Here is an 11,584-nt window from a genome sequence, read left to right on the forward strand (position 1 = left end):
TATCAACACTTTCAGGAATAAAAGAGAAACAGCACATAAACAATTGGGCAGGCAATTAAAAAACTAAAAAGACAATACATTAAAAACTCTCAAACACCAAAATAGAAATCATAAAAATCAAGATGAACAAAATCAAAATAAAAAATCAATTAGTAAAACCAGCAACTATTAAAAACAAATAGATACACCATTAGCTAATTTTATTTTTAAAGAGAAGAAAACTAAATTAGCAGTTTCAAAAATGGAAAAGGTGAACTCGCAATCACTGAAGAAACAAAAGAACTTATTAGGAGCTGTTTTGCCCAATTATATGCCAAGAAAACTGACAATCTAAATGAAATGTAAGAATATTTACAAAAATATAAAATGTCCCAAGAGAACAAGAAATAGAGGATTTAAACAAAAGAATATTTTTCAAAAAGCGAACAAGCCATAAATGAACTCCTAAAGAAAAAGACCCCAAAGGTAGATGGATTTATAAGTGACTTGTATCAAATAATTGAAGAACAATTAATTCCAATACTACATAAACTGTTTCAGGCTGTGCATCATGGCAAGAGGAGGTCCCATATTCCATACTGGGATAACCCCAGAACCAAACCAGGGCAGCACACTGGGGAAGTTTACAACTGGCAGCTTTGTTGCCTACTACCTGGTTCTGGAACAAAGATCAAGTTCCGTCAGGAACTAGCAGAGCACAATCCAAGAGGGCAGCAATCAGACTTTGCCCTACAATAGAGCATTTAAAGCTAGCAAATCCCCAGCCTGTCCCTGAAATCCTGGAATAAGAAAAATACTCAGTACCCCAAGGAAACAGCAAGAGAACCAGTCCAGAAGCATGGCAGAGTCTAGCCCCAACATCAAATTAGAAGTCAGAAAGTAGGCTGGAAAAATAAGCAAACAAGCAAACAAATCCTACTGTAAAGAGTCATTATGGTGGCAGGAAACTCAAGACAAACTCAAAAGACTCCAAAACAACCACAAGTATTGCCTCGGAGCAAAAAACAATACCAAGACTTCCCCAGTTCTCTCCTAGGTTGTCTCCACAGTGGCAGTCCCTCTCCTCTTTTCCTCAACTCTACCCGGTCCTCTTCTCTTGAATCCCTATCATATCACTTATTAGCCCCTTATCATATTACTGATTACACTCTCCCAAGCCTCAGACTTGGATCTCCCCCACCATTTGCCTCCCTTGCTGCTATATGTATGCTGCTGGATGAAAGTGGGGAAAAATCACACAACCAGTCTGACAGGGTCTACTACAAATCTGTGGCACCACATCAACCTCATCTCTGCTAGTCAATCTGACTTCTCCCTTATCAACTATCTAGATCTCCTTTATCAACTCAGGAAACTACTCTCTACAGCAGGTGTTCCAAACCTTTTCATCCCTTCTCAAACCTCAGTTGAGATCCTTGCCTCATTTTATAGAAAAAGTTGGTGCCATTTGCTGCCAGCCCCCTCTTCTTTCCTCTTCCTTATCCCCTATCACTTAGATCAGGTCTTCTTAAACTTTTTCCACTTCCCCTTCAGTGCTTCTTTTTTTTTTTTGAGTTTTTAAAGTCTATTAAATTTCATTACCTATTCTGCTGCAAGGTTGAAGCCTCATCTGTATAAAATAGCTTCAGCCAAGCAGTTTATTAAAAAATTAAGTTAGTATTTGTACTGTATCTGACACCAGCCAGCTAACCAATCTCAGTAAATTATTCCCATGGACAGAAAGAAAAACAAATGTATTTAGAACAATACTGGTGATGGATGAAGTTGGCCATTACATTACTGATTTAAGGCTTTTTACAGATAAAATTCTAGCTATGAAGTATATGGTCTTAAAATTCATTTTTACCATACATGATGCAATGAATTCAGAACTAGACAGACACTAACTTGAAATTACAAGGAAGAAGGTGTGCAAAAGTTGCAAATAGTAAAAAGCATTTTTATCCAGTCATTTCTGAATAGTTAAGATTTTTTTCCATGCCATGGTGTTGTTTCAGAAGTGTTAAAAGTTGCTAACCTTTCATATACCACTAATTTAGGACAAAACTATACTGGGCTGTATTCTTATGCTAATTTATTTGGGGATTCAATGTTCAATCCTCAATAGATTTTATGTATCTCTCATATGCATCCTCGCTCATCAGCTCATCGAGTTCTGATGGGTTGCTCAGAGTCATCTTGATCAGCCAACGATGTTCATAACAAGATTTGTTGACAAGTCCTGGGTCTTCTGCAAGAGCTACATTAATTTCAGTTACTTCTCCTGTTAATGGAGAATAGAGATTACTGCCAACTTCCACTTTCCAAAGCTCCAAACTCATCTTGTTTGTTCAATTTTGTTCCAACTTCTGGAAGACTACAGTAAACTATATCTCCTAGTGCTTCCTGTGCAAAATTGCTGATTCCCACTGTTCCAATACCATTTTCAGTTGATATCCATTCATGTTTGTTTGTGAATTTTTAAACGGCAAGTTGCAGGGTGCTGGTGCAGAGGCCCTGGGAGGAGGTGGCTGCGAGCAAGGGAGAGGAGCCTGGGTCAGGGTGCACCCAGAGGCTCATGGGAGCAGCTGCGAGGGAGACCAGGGACCTGGGGATCTCAGCCCCGGCTGCCGCCCACAGGGACAAGGCCATGACTGCACGCTCCTGGCTGCTTGCAGCACCATCTTACCCCCTTCAGTGCTTCTTAAACTGTGAGTTGTGAACCCATTAGATGCTTTCTGCCCTATGTCCTCTTTCATTCCTGCTTCACATGAAGAAGTGACCTAACTCCTTACCAAAGCCACACCTATTTCAATAGTCTTCTGGTGGATCTGTCTGCCTCAAGTCTCTCCCCAGTTTAATCCATCCAGCTACCAAAGTGATTTTCCTAAAATGCAGACCTGATCATCTCACTCCGCTACTCAATAAACTCGAATAGCTCGATATTACCTCTAGGATCAAATACAAAAAGCCCTTTATAACCAACTCCCCCCAACCTTTAGAGTCTCCTTATATCTAACTCCCCTTATTCAATCCAGTGACCCTGGCATCCTGTCTGATGCAGTTTAGGGGTGCTGGGAACACCAAAATGTCAGGGTACAGGGCGGTATCTCCTGGAATGAATTCATGCACTCAAACCATCCTCCAATGAAGTGGCAACATTTATTGTGTCATCAATAGAAGCAGGCTAAGTTCCCTAGAAAAGTTGCAAACTAGTAAGGGTGATGCTGGTGCTTATATGCAAAGGGGACAGTGAAAGGAATGTCAAGTAGGCTAATTAGGTGATCTGGGTAGCATTAAGGAGTATATGCAAGTAGACTGGGATGGGCCAGGTGCCTTGGGTAGAGGTGCCAGTGGTCTGGGCTTCTGGAATGTAGGGGAAAATTCAGAGAGTCAACAGAAATAGCTTTGTTAAAGTGACAAGATGGTTCTATTTGCACAGAGGCTCTGCCAGAGGCGAGGTCCAGGCCCTGAAGACAGAGTCCTTTGGTCAGCACCCTGCACTGATAGCCTTTATCGGAGGAATTGCAGGGTCAGGCCTGTATGTGACTGGGTTGTTTCCAGAGACATGGTCTTTTCCTTTAGACATCTAGGTCCCATCACCCCATCACTGGTTGTTCCATGAATGAAATACTGGGCATCTTCTCTGGCTGTTTGTTTCAACAATCCGGCTAGCAGCTTCTGTGCAGGTGTAAGATCCACCCACAGCTAGCACCCAGAAAGCTGCCAGCATGCCGGGAAAGCACAGGTTCTTTTGATCTGCTTTAATAAGGAAGGCAAGGTTAAAGGGGTTGACAAGTTTACTTTAATCCAGCATACAGACAGCATTCACTTTTCAGGGGAAAAAGCCCGCACCCTGAACTTCAGAACAAAATACAAACAAATTACAAACATCAACAGACAGACCCAATACAATTCATAGTTACCAACATCTAGGTTCAGCCCGGGAGCTCGGAATAAGGGCTGGCCCAGAGTCACACTCGCCACCACTGCTGCAGGTAGAGCTCCAACAGAAAAGGGATCTTCAAGCTGTCTTCTCTCCTCTTATAGAGTTTTTGACATCATCAAAAGACATCTGAATGACCAGAGCCCAGGCTCTGGTGATTGGTTCTTGAGTTGGCCCCTCCCCTTTGGACCCTGAGAGGTTCACATCCACATAGATTAGGTTAACACCCAATAGGGCATGGCTCTAGAGTCAACACCTCCCCTTAGCCAACCACACCAATCCGCACCCACATAGGTTCCACACCTAATAGGGCTCTGGACCTGGGGCCCAGCACCTAGCGAGGCTCAATGAAATACACTGAGTTACTCACAAAGGCCATTTTGCTTACCAACACACTGTTCCAGAAGCCTAGAGAGCTTTCCCTCCACAATTCCACCTGTGGAGGGAAAGCAAGCTATACACTGGTGTGGAGAAATTCTGATTTCTATAATAATCAATATCATATGTGTAATAAATATACTAATAGATTCGATTTTGCAGAATTGCCTTTTTCCAGCTTGTGAGTCAGACTAACAATGCAGGTTGAAGTGATCAATCAAACCTCGACAAGGCTCACAATCGGTGGTATCCCTCTGCCTGCCAACCTGAAGTGAAGCAAATCAAAGACTGTAAAACCTGTTCCCATCACAGAACCTTGGTTCTGTGCTCTAGGGGAGGTGGTCACAACCCCCAAAGACTTGACTCCAGAATCGTATTGTGGGACTCATGGGTTTCTCATGGGAAACCACTAAATGATTGTTTATTATCCACCTCCTTCCCCCCCACCTTCCTTTCTTCAGTTGTGATTTAAGTATATAACCTGTGCTTTTACTTCAGCTAAGAGAACATTACTCACTCTGAAACTGATTAATTAAACTACTTTATTATTGGCCTTCCCTTCTCTGGGCCTGCTTTGTATAGCTCTAAGCATTCTCAGGTTAGAGACTGACTCAGTAAAAATCCTGTTAATTTGGCATCAGAAGTTTTTAAGGGGTGGACATAGGGTGAAGCCTTTGAGCTCTCCAGTATGAGGGAGAAAGGACTGGCACCATTTCATCTTTTTCCAGAGTCACAACTCACACCTGGTGTGGCAGGTTTGAAGCTCCCATTCTCTCTCCACTGTAGGCTCAGGCTTTTGATCAAGACTACCTTTCATTCTGAAGAATGTTCTTGGGACCTTTTCTTGGTCCAGTTTAAAGGCCTGTCGTACATGGATTTGGCTTTGCGTGCATCTTTTCTCTTATAATGCAGGGCCAGCTGTGGCCTGTGATTTTTCTCTTCTCTCTTTTATAAATGTGTAACAATGTTACTTGCAGCTACTTTGGTGATGTAAGGAGGGCTGCTTCTTTGATTTGCTTTTCTAAAGGAAAGCAACTTTAAGGGGTTAACAATCTTATTTTAATTATACATACATACATATATATATATATAAAATTCACTTAGTTCAGGGGGAAAAGTTAGCACCCTGAACTTCAGAGCAAATACAAACAGAAATTACAGACAGAAAAAATAACACAAATCAATAGACAGGCTTCTGTCTGACCATAGCAATATAAGGGTCAGAGGGTGTCACAACCATGTGACTCAAACTCATGTGACTTAGGCTTTTTTGTGACTTAAGCAGGTCATCAAAGACTCTTGATTCAATCAAAGGCAAGGTTCAGTCAAAGGAACTTGGTTGCCTTGGTGCTGAGAAGCACTCCAAAAGAAAATAAAACAATGAAAAGTCCCACTAACAAATGCAGTATGAGCTATGGATTGTGGGGTTGTATTTCTGCACATGGAAAAAATTTTTGCATAAGAGCTTCTTGTGTGGTTAGTTTTGTGTGCAATTAAATCAGTTGAAATTAACATCTTAATTACGTGGTTGGTTAGAATTGTGGATTGTTTATTTCTATAATTCAAGTGAATTGCTAGGATGGTGTGGAATACTTGTAATTGTATACTTGTATTTTGTGCATTCGTGTTGTTTTATCCCCTTATGGTGTATTTGTATATTGTGTATACTTGTTAGTTAAGTGGTGTTATTATCTTTGAGTGTACACCTTTAAAATGGGACAGATGTGTTGTAAAGGCATGGGGGAAGATACAGCAGTTCCTATTAGCAAACCTCCAGAATGAATATGTGCTTTTCAAATGTATAAGGAATATGGCCTTGACTCTCCCTCCTATTGCCAGGATTGGGTTGATTTCACTAGTGATGACCCTAAACTTTGTTGGCCTCATTGAGGCAGCTTTGATAGAACAAGATTAGAGTACCAAAGGCAGAAACTGATGAACAAGGAAGCTCAGCCTCTTGAGTGGAACAGCTGTAATGAAGAGTGCTCAGAGGCAAAGGAAAGAGAGCATAGGTTTGAATTAGAATCAATGAAAGAAAGGATTAAATCATTTGAAAACCTCCTTAACAATCCCCAAAGTACCCAACTATCTAAAATATGTCCACCTTTACCAAAAGACTCCACCAGTTCCCCTGTTTCTATGTTCTCTTTCAAACTGTAAGCCAAAGTTCTCCAAGGAAAAAACCCTGAAGAGCCTGGCTTGATCAGGACCTATGGTTTCAAGCCCTAGCAGCTTGAAGGACTCAGTCTACTGCCAAGGAGTATTCCAGCCCCAGAGAGGATCCCATAGGCTTTGTTCAGCAATCCCAACTAACCTGTATTCATATAGACCCAGGTATCTGGATCTGTATCAACTCATGGTAGTCTCAGTCAGGAAAGGAGAGACTAGGAGTTGGCTCCAGATAGCTCCCCAGAAAGCAATGAGCCTTGCTCCCTGCAATCCCACTCATTCAGCCTGACTAGGTTCTGGCAGGAGGAGTGGCAAAAGGAGGACATACAGGCGATACCCATTATCCCATGACTCCTGTTGGAGCAGTTCTAAGCCCCTGTGCTTTCCCGGCTCCCCTCCCCCAGAGACAAGAGTATATCTCAGCTGTGGGGATTGCTAACAAGACCATTGGAGCCCATATCTCAGAACCACCCTCCCTTTTTATTGGAGAGATCAGTGCCTTTCTTCCTTTTGTCCTGGTCCCTGAGGCCCCTAGCCACTTGCTAGGACAGGCCACTACTGCGTTGGACCCAGGAAGGACCCAGCATCTTCCTTAACCCCTTCTGACCATCCAGTTCTCAACCAAGTTCCCTCCAGCTTGTGGACTTAAGATGTTACTGATATTGGGTCAGTTATCAGTACCCCACCTATTGTTGCGCAGTTAGCTCTCCCATAGGATTTATTCAGCTCTGAGAAAGGAGGAAATGTAGTTGGTGTAAGCACATTCAATCCTGCCATCTACCGACCTGAGATGGAAAGTGAGACTTTGGAATATGACTTTGGGATGTTCTGGAAACATTAGGACTTCCTCACCTCCTCAGGACAGCCCATTAAAAATTAGAAGCAGATTTCCCATCTATTACACTCTTTACTGCTTCCCCAAGCTATAGCAGTAATTAAAATTCCAGGACACAGTCGAGAAAACAGTATCCATGCCCATGGATATGACTTGGCTGACTAAGCAGCTAAAACTGCAGCTTTAACTTCTCAAATTTCCCATAAGCATGGCCTTAGTAAATCCATCTCACTCTGAAGTTCTGCCTAAGACCACTAGCCTAACAAAAGAAGAGCTAGCCACTGCCCAGAAAAGAATACTTATCACAGAGTAAGATAAGCTTCAAAAGAAGGGGTATAAATTTGATAAAACTATGGGACTATGGGTTGGCCCAAATGGACTTACAGTACTCCCTAAGAACTTATCCCTCCCTATTTTGGAACACCTTCATTCATTCAGCCATTGGAGACCCAACCAGCTAGTGGAGCTAGCTCGAAAATATTGGTGGAGGAGTTTTCACAGAGCTGCTGTTACTACCTGTCACCACCTATGAGATGTGTCCCATCTGCCCCAAGCACAATGCATCCAAGCCTCTGAAGCCTGCTCATGGCCAGTTTCCTCTCCATGATGTGCCCTCTGATACCTGGCATATCGACTTTATTCAATTGCCACCTGCCCTTGGATATAAATATGCTTTGGTTATGGTCTGCATGTTTTCCCGGTGGGTGGAAGTGTTCCCCTGTTGTACTGCCACAGCCTCTGGGGTAGTAAAAATGCTCTCAGGAAAAATCATTCCATTATGGAGGGTTCCTAAAGAGATAGTGATAGAGGTACCCATTTCACAGGAGCTTCATTAGCTAAGTTACTTTCATCTTGGCCACTTACTCAGCACCTCCATTGTGCATATCACCCCAGTCATTGGGAATAGTGGAAAAGAGTTAATGGAATACTTAAAACCTCCTTTGCTAAACTCTCTGAGGAGCCAGGTATCCCCTGACCCACAGCCTTTCTTTTAACCCTGCTAAGCCTTAGATCTAAACCACTTGGTTTCCATAAGCTCAGTCCCTAGGAGATAGTTACAGGGCACCCAATGCCACTGTATGCCGCCAGTGGCTGTGGTGCCAAAATGGCTGGAGATGGCCACATGCCATGGAAAGTGAAAAGAAAAACACAAAACACGGGCCAGGCAGGAGAGTAAAGAACAGCTCCATATATTAAACTGAGGGACAGGGCTTATATACCTTTTTAGGTAAGCAGAATCAACAAATCCACGTGTGGGGCATTTGCATAATGCATGACTTCCTCGTGCTTTTGTTCCCCTTTTGCCATAAAAAATAGTGTGTCAATAACCCACAGGTGGTATTTAGCATGTGTGTGCCATGGGGGTTTTGGAGAATGCACATGTGTACCAAGGAGGCTTGAAGAGCTTTCATCCTGAGCAGCACGTGTATGCCGAGGGAGGGATGGAGAGCCCATGTGCTGAGTTATCAGCCCAAGGGCAAGAACAGGCCTCTGGCCTGTATCTTATACCAGAATGGACTTTCTCAGAGCTGGCCCTCTATAACTGTACCCATGAGAGGGAAACACAACAGCCAAAAGCTCCCTCCTACAATACTGCATTGGGTTGCCTCAGAAGATATCAGAGATGTACCAACTTGTCTCACAGTCCCATTCTTTAGAAACTCCAACCAAAACTCAGCTCCTAATCCAACCCAGTGACTAGGACTACTGGAAATGTCTCTGAAACCACTCCTTGGAGCCAAGGTGGAAAGGCCCCTTTGAAGTCCTACTCTCACTACAGCCAAACTCCAGGGAGTGGAATCTTGGATCCACCTGTCACATCTCCAAAAGGGCAGTGTCACTCACTTGGATTTTGGAACCTACAGGTGACCTGACCCTAAAGATTAAATGTGATCTGATGCAGCCCACATTTAGGTGGACAGCTACTCCCAAGACCCCCAGAATAAGAAGAAGGTGCCAGCTGATATAGACCACCAAACCAAGAAACTGGACATGGGCTGAGGTTTGTAGTTACTTGCTCTCTGAACTAAGCCTTTTTCTCCTTGCTACTGTCCCCTCAATCTCTCAATGTTGATGGAAGTGGCAGTTTTATTCTTTCACTTTTATTTTGTACTTATCTCCTTAAGTTGTGATTAATGAAAATTTTGCTATTTAAGGTAAAAATTCCTGGGACTGTAATTTGTTTTGAGCTTTGATTTCAAGAATAGTTGCCTGAATTGTCACAAAACCAATATTAGAAAATGGCATGTGCGGCAATCTGAAGACTGCTAAGGTGGATGTCTGTGCCTGGGAAAGGTTGTGAGGACGACTTAGGACACAGCCTAGGTAGAATCCTTCTCACTTTATTTCCCCATTGTGTTATTTGCTTTCTGGAAAAGGAAAATTCCTGCCTGGTTAATTCTATGCCTTGCTTTAACACCCTGTAGCTACATGATTGGCTATCAAATGTGACTCATGCCTGGAATCAAACATTTGAGTTAAGGGAGTTTTTCCCATTATATGAAACCTTTGTCGTTCTTTTTTTAAACCTTTATAGCAAATTTCTATAACCAAGAAAATTTTCAAAATCATGTTTCAAATGAATATTTTGGCCAAAAGGAGAAAATGTGGAGGGAAAGCAAGCTATATACTGGTGTGAATTCTGATTTTTATAATAATCAATATATGTGCAATAAATATACTAATAGATTAGATTTTGCAGAATTGCCTTTTCCAGCTTGTGAGTCAGACTCACAATGCAGGTTGAAGTGATCAATCAAACCTTGACAAGGCTCACAATCATTGGCATCCTTCTGCCTGTCTACCTGAAGTGAAGCAAATCAAAGACTATAAAACCTGTTCCCATCACAGAACCCTGGTTCTGTACTCTAGGGGAGGTGGTCACAACTCCCAAAGACTTGACTCCAGAATTGCTGTATTGTAGGACTTACGGGTTTCTCCTGAGAAACCACTAAATGATTGTAATCCGTGCCTCCCCCGCGCCCCCCTCTCCTTCTCCAGTTGTGATTTAAGAATATAACCGGTGCTTTTACTTTGGCTAAGAGAACATTCCTCACTCTGAAATCGATCAATTAAACTACTTGATTACTGGTCACTCCATTCTCTGGGCCTGCTCTGTACAGCTTTGAGTATTCTCAGGTTAGAGACTCAGTAAAAATTCTGTTAACACACCTATATTGACTTCCCAGACTTCCTTTAAATCCTAACTAAAATCCCATCTTTTAGACTAAAGATGTCCCAACCTGTTTCAACAATCTTGCTAGCAGCTGCTGTGCGGGTATAAGATCCACCAACAATCAGCACCCAGAAAGCTGCCAACACAGGTTCTTTGATCTGCTTTACCAAGGAAAGCAACTTTAAGGGGTTAACAATCTCAGTTTAATCAAACATACAACTATCATTCACAGTTTAGGGGGAAAAGATAAGCCCCCTGAACTTCAAGGCAAATACAAACAGAAATTACAAACATCAACAGATAGACCTTGTCTGATTCAAATCACAACATATAGTTACCAGTGCCAACATCTGGGTTGCAAAGCTGGGGGTGGGGTAGTTTGCAGCTTGCCCAGAGTCTCAACACTCCTTCCATGAGTGTGCCCCAAAAATCAAATGCCAAGCTCTCCTCAATTATATCCAGTTTGGAGCCCTGAGGGCTCTGACCTCACCCAGGCTGGGTCTGGGAAAGTTCTCCATCCCCAGGATCACATCATATACAAATCAATGATTCCCAATTGTCTCAGTGCTCCAAGACAAAAAGATCCCACTTTATCTGCCCCATTCAAACAAAGGCCAGAATCATTAAAGGCACTTAAGAGAAGAAAAGCAAAAAGTCCCACCTTAATTACTATTACATAATCCACCCCTCCAGGGTCCACGGCCTAACAAAAATCTAAATTAAATGGCCATGGATCCTGAACAAAATAGAAGCATTATACATTGCAATCACATTCAGGGAAATATAACAGTATCATTCCCAAAATACTTGTTTACAATACAACATCCACCCCTAGGTCAAAGGGAGTCAATCTCTTTAGTCCAAGTAAAGTTCTTCTTGAGAGTGTGTCCTCCCCACACAACAGCTGCAGGCTTCCTCCTGGCACCCTCAGGTACCAGCATGCTTTAATTAGCAAAGTCCCAACACAAAGTCCAAATATAGTTCTCTTGGCGAGTCCTGAGGGACAGCTGGGCAACAAAGCCAAAAGGGTGGGGTCCCTGGAGGGGAGGTCTATGGCACTGCCCCCACCCCACCATAGACAAATCCATCCCTCCCTCCTGGG

The 11,584-nt window shown here is 42.7% G+C and overlaps 1 pseudogene; it reads right to left on the minus strand.

The window, feature by feature from the left end:
- Positions 1 to 2,093: 2,093 nt before the first annotated feature.
- Positions 2,094 to 2,663, minus strand: LOC118839799 (annotated as a pseudogene).
- Positions 2,664 to 11,584: the final 8,921 nt, after the last annotated feature.

The sequence above is a fragment of the Trichosurus vulpecula genome, chromosome 2 (genome assembly GCF_011100635.1).
Source record: "Trichosurus vulpecula isolate mTriVul1 chromosome 2, mTriVul1.pri, whole genome shotgun sequence".
NCBI lineage: Eukaryota > Metazoa > Chordata > Mammalia > Diprotodontia > Phalangeridae > Trichosurus > Trichosurus vulpecula.